At 46.0% G+C, this 5939-nt stretch overlaps 1 non-coding gene across 1 annotated transcript; it reads left to right on the forward strand.

Annotated features, from left to right (window-relative positions):
• The first annotated feature begins 4793 nt into the window (after window positions 1-4793).
• trnat-agu (transfer RNA threonine (anticodon AGU)) lies at window positions 4794-4867 on the forward strand. The gene has a single exon. It is a non-coding gene; the product is annotated as a tRNA-Thr (tRNA).
• The last annotated feature ends 1072 nt before the right edge of the window (window positions 4868-5939 follow it).

Here is a 5939-nt window from a genome sequence, read left to right on the forward strand (position 1 = left end):
AGGGGGTCCTGATGCTCAGTGTCTCCATACTATTTGCCCAGGCCTGTGCCCTGGAGAGGACACTCCAGCCTCGTGGTTAAACATTAGCAAAACATGGGAAGAAACAGTTACCGATTATAAGCTCTCACTCAATTGGTGTAGAGTATGAGCACCAGGGGTTACTTTTGACAGTGGGAGAGATCATCGCGTCTCATTGGAGAACTACCACCTACTCCAAGCTGTGCAGCCCCCAGTCAGTTAGGTGCTGTCCTGCCACGACCTACTTGCTTCAATGGGTGCTTGCAGCTTAGAGAGATATCTCTCAACTGGCGGATTGATAATCTATGCACCAGGCAAGACAAACTCAACAAAGAAGACACCAGTCCTTCGCATCACAAGCTGGAATGTAAGGACCATGTGTCCTGGCTTTACCGACAACCTTCTGCAGGTTGATGACACACACAAGACAGCTGTGATTGACAAGGAACTCACAAGGCTCAATGTGGACATTGCTGTGCTGCAAGAAACTAGACTCATTCAAAGTGGATCCCTCAAAGAGAAACACTACACCTTCTTCAGGCAGGGGAAAGCCCAAGAGGCAACTCGTGAGCATGGAGTGGGTCTCACAGTAAAAAACACGCTACTTGCAATGAGTGAACCCCCCACAGTTGGCTCAGAGAGACTTCTAACCCTTCACTTGTCAACAAGCGTGGGCCCAGTTAATCTCATGTGCATCTATGTCCCGACACTCACCTCCACCCCAGATGTCAAGGATCAATTCTATGAGACACTTGACACTGCCATCAGTAGAATTCCCAGCACCGAGGGACTGTACCTTCTAGGGGATTTCAACGCAAGCTTGGGTACTGACTACAGCTTGGCCAATGAGCATAGGGCACCAGGGGATTAGCAAGATGAATAAAAATGGACAGAGGTTTCTGGAGCTATGCTGTCACCATGGACTCTGTGTGACGAACAGCTACTTCCAGGTCAAGCTGTGCCACAAGGTGTCCTGGAGACGTCCGAGATCACGCCACTGGCACCAGCTAGACCTTATCATCACCAGACGTACCACCCTCAGCAGTATCCTCATCACACGCAGCTATCACAGCGCTGACTGTGACACTGATTACTCCCTGGTGTGCAACAAGGTCAGGCTTCAGCCAAGGAAGCTTCATCCATCCAAGAAGAAAGGTCCTTCACGGATCAACACTTGCCAAACCACTGACCCAGAAAGGACCCAGGAGTTCCTCAACATCCTCGATCAGGCTCTTTCAGAAAACACCCAAGGCCTCAGTGCAGTGTCAAAGTGGAATCATCTGCACGCCACCATCTTTTACTCTGCACTCGCTGTGTATGGGAAAAGAAATGGGAGGAATGCTGACTGGTTTGAGGCTTATTGGACTGAAATGGAGTCAGTTACTGCAACTAAGAAGAGAGCCCTCATGAACTACAAACAAGTCCCCAGCAAACAAACTCTAGATGCTCTCAGAGCTGCCAGAAACAAGTCTCTGCAGACTGCTCGGCACTGCACCAATCAATACTGGTTAAAACACTGCAACAGCATACAATCTGCCACTGAATGGGGGGGATGCGAGAGGGACATATGAAGGAATTCAACACACCAAGGTTCCTTAGACAGCACCTTCCATACCCGCAACCTCTATCAACTAGAAGGACAAGGGCAGCAAATTCATGGGAACACCACCACCTGCAAGTTCCCCTCCAAGCCACACACTATCGTGACTTGGAACTATATCGCCTTTCCTTCACTGTTGCTGGGTCAAAATCCTGGAACTCCCTTCCTAACAGCACTGTGGGTGTACCTACCTCACACAGACTGCAGCGGTTCAAGAAGGCAGCTCACCACCACCTTCTCATGGGAAATGAGGGATGGGCAATAAATGCTGGCTTAGCCAGTGATGACCACATCACATGAATGAATAAAAAAAAAAATTATGAAAGCAACCGGCCCAGCAGTAACTAAATCAGCACCTTTGAAGACAAAGACAGGGGCAATCATCACTGAACCTAACAAGCAGATGGAAAGGTGAGTGGAGCATTACCTTGAACTCTACAGAACGGAGAACATTGTCATTGAAGTAGCTCTCAGTGCCATTCCAGACTTCCCTGTCATGGAGGAGTTGGACAGTGAGTCCACTATAATAGAGCTCAACAAGGCCATTGACCGTCTTGCCTGTGGTAAAGCCCCGGGAAATGATGGTATTCCACCTGGAATCATCAAAAGTGGAAAAGCAGCTCTGCTGCAGCATCTCCATGAACTTCTGTGTCTCTGTTGGAAGGGGAGATCTGCGTCTCTAAACATGCGTGATGCAAACATTGTCACCTTGTACAAAAATAAAGGGGAATCGCAGTGACTGCAGCAATTACCGAGGCATCTCCTTGCTAAGTATTGTGGGGAAGGTCTTTGCTCACATTGCTCTGACCAGATTGCAGACCCTGACATCACACATCTATCCTGAGTCTCAGTGCAGCTTCAGAGCTGGTAGATCGACAGTCGACATGATTTTCTCACTTCGGCAGTTACAGGAGAAGTACTGTGAACAGTACAGACCACTCTACATTGTCTTTATAGACATCACCAAGGCCTTCGATCTTGTTAGCAGAGACAGACTCTTCAAACTGCTGTGGAAACTAGGCTGCCCTCCTGAACTCTTGGGCGTCATCTCTTCTTTCCACGAGAACATGCACAGTTCCGTCAGTTACAATGGAGCAACATCAGACACTTTCACGATCAGCAGTGGAGTAAAACAGGGCTGTGTCCTGGTGACAACTCTCTTCGGAACGTAGGAGGAGGAAGTTTAACCTGTCGAGCCTGTTCTGTCATTCAATTACATCCTTGCTGATCATCTACCTCAACACTGCTTTCCCGCGCTCTCCCCATATCCCTTGATGTCATGAGTATCAAGATTTCTATCAATTTCTGTCCTGAACATGCTCAATGATTGAACTTTCACAAACCCCTGAGGTAAAGAATTCCAAAGATTCACCACCCTCTGAGTGAAGAAAGTCCACCCTATCTCAGTTTTAAATGGCCTTTTAAATGAAACTTTAAGGAATACAAGCCCAGTTTCCTCAGAAGACAATCCCACCATCCCAGGGATTAGTCTGGTGACCCTCCGTTGCACTCCCTCTGTGGCAAGTATATCCTTCCTTAGATAAGGAAACCAAAACTGTACACAATACTCCAGCACGATCTCACCAAGGCTCTATACAATTGCAGCAAGACATCTTTACTCCTGTACTCATGACCCCTTGTGTTAAGGCCAACATACCATTTGCCTTCCTAATTGATTGCTGCACCTGCATGCGAGCTTTTAGTGTCTCATGAACAAGGACACACAGGTCCCTTTGGACATCAACACTTCCCAACCTCTCACCATTTAAGAAATATTCTGTCTTTCTGTTTATTCTACCAAAGTGGATAACTTCACACTTATTCACATTATATTCCATCTGTCATTTCATTCACTTATCCTGTCCAAGTCCCCTGGAAGCCTCCTTGTAACCTCCTCACAGCTCACATCCTTTACAATTGGCATATTCTTCTCCATGCTGCTATTTTAAACTTTCTGTGACTCAGATGGGGGTGTCCACCTGCATACCAGAGCTGATGACAAGCTGTTCATCTTGGCAAGACTGCGCACCAAGACCAACATGAATCAGTTCTTGGTCTGTGAGTTGCTGTTTGCTGATGACGTTGTGCTGACATCCCATAATGAAGTTCATTAACAGCAGTTTGTATATCGGTTCTCCCTGGCCTGCAAGGAGTTTGGACTGACGATCAGCATCAGAAAGATCAAAGTTATGGGCCAGGACGTAGAGACTCCATCTTCCATCAACAGCTTCACATACCTTGGATCAACAATCACCAGCAATCTGTCCCTTGATACTGAAATCAGCACCAGGATTGTCAATGCTGCAGCTGTCATGTCAAAGTTGAGAAGACGAGTGTGAACCGACAGCAAACTGATCGAAAATACAAAACTCCGCGTGTAACAGGCTTGTATTCTCAGCACCCTCCTTTATCGTAGAGAAGCATCAACAACTTATGCAAGCCAAGAAAAGCAGCTGAACAGCTTCCACCTCCGCTGTCTCAGATGGATATTGGGCATCTCCTGGCAGGACAGAGTGCCGAATGCAGAAGTACACCAGCGTGCAGGGATCTGCAGCATGTTTGCCCTCTTGAGTCAGCAGTGACTCTGTTGACTGGGTCATGTGTGCTGAATGGATGACGGTCGCTTTGCCAAAGACATGCTCTTTGGCGAGCTTGCTATCAGCACGAGACCAACAGGTCACCCACGTCTGTGATACAAGGACATCTGCAAAGCGAGATCTCAAGCAGAATGGGATTGGAGTCGATGCATGGGAAGTCCTTCCTGCTGACTGGAATTCCTGGAGAAAGGCATTCAGGAAGACCATGGGAAAAGCAGAGGACAAAAGAAATGACCAGATGGTGGGAAAGAGAGCTCAGAGGAAGGAAAAATTATCAGTCGACCTCGGGCCAATGATATTCATCTGTACCAGCTGCGGAAGAGATCGTCACTCACGAGAGTCATCCTCTACAGCACAACAAACGATGTTTCACACAGAAGTGACGTACACACCGAGTGTAGCCCATCGTCTTCCGAGACGGACGGTTGCCTATTACAATTACAACCACAGCTACAACTACAAGAGCGAGTCAGAGGCTGGGAACTCTGCCGTGACGAACTCAGCTCTTGACTTGCCAAAGCCTGCCCACCATCTACAAGGCCTTCCTCTGATTTCAATTGTATACCCATTTATGATCTGGCTCTGTAGCTTAGTTGGTTAAAGCACCTGTCTAGTAAACAGGAGATCTTGGGTTCAACTCCCAGCAGAGCCTTATTTCACAGTAACAACATGTTTGAAAAGTTTCATTATCAACATTAACATCTGTGTCTTGTGAACTTTAATTCAAAATACATGATGAATTTCAATCACATAAAAAAACAGCCTTTGTGAAGGATATGAGTTTGGAATGGCTGTTCCTCCTTGGACAGAATTTCAGTGCTGATACATCAAAGTTAACTTCTTTGACATAAATTTGTTCACAGTTACATTCAACCTGGAAAACAGCTTGATATTAATCTCACTGAAGGAGAGTGTTTGTGTCATTATGTGTTGCTTTTAACCGAGACTGGGACATGACGCAAGTGGGAGGGTTTATCTGAGGTTTGGAATATTTGTCAGTCAGGAACAAGAAAAATCAAAGGAACCAAATAAGAAAACCTATGTCTCATGTGGTTACCGAGAAACGGTGAGAAGATATTAAACTTTGTTGTATTTAAAATAACTGTGTGAACTTTGATCTTTGCGGCCTTTTATAAACAGTATTTGAAGGGTTTCAGTAAAAATGTTCAGTGTTGATAAGAGTGGGATCTGGGTGAGCAGCTGCTTAATGTGACAGGGTCAGGACTGGATGCAGGAAGTTCTCTGACAGTCTCTCTCTGATGGGTTGAGTTGATTTTCAACTGGCAGCTGTTGCAGTTTTGATAATTCAAGTTCCCTCCACCAATTTTTTTGGACAGACAGTGCAGTATGAGGATGTAAAGGGTTAATGCTGAAAACAGTGGGATTAACCCCTCCCACAATCAGAGTGATGATGTAACAGTCACATGAGATGAGGTTTGGGAGAAGAGAGAGCACCACCAAGGATGCTAGTTTCGGAGGCTTGATGAGTGTGCATCTAGTATTGTGTAAATTAGAAAAGAGTTCTCAGTTCTTTCAGCAGGAAATGTGTCCAGAAAATATCGCAAAACTCACATTTTTATTATTCAGGAGTTGGAACACAGGGATATTAACTCCAAGTGACAGTAGTGGTTTCATTTAACAAAAGAAAAGGAGAGAATAATATTGCTCATTGATTGAAATCCCCCAGTGAGGAGACAGTTAAACAGGTGATCTGTTGGGGCATC

Source organism: Heterodontus francisci, chromosome 35 (genome assembly GCF_036365525.1).
Source record: "Heterodontus francisci isolate sHetFra1 chromosome 35, sHetFra1.hap1, whole genome shotgun sequence".
Taxonomy (NCBI): Eukaryota; Metazoa; Chordata; class Chondrichthyes; order Heterodontiformes; family Heterodontidae; genus Heterodontus; species Heterodontus francisci.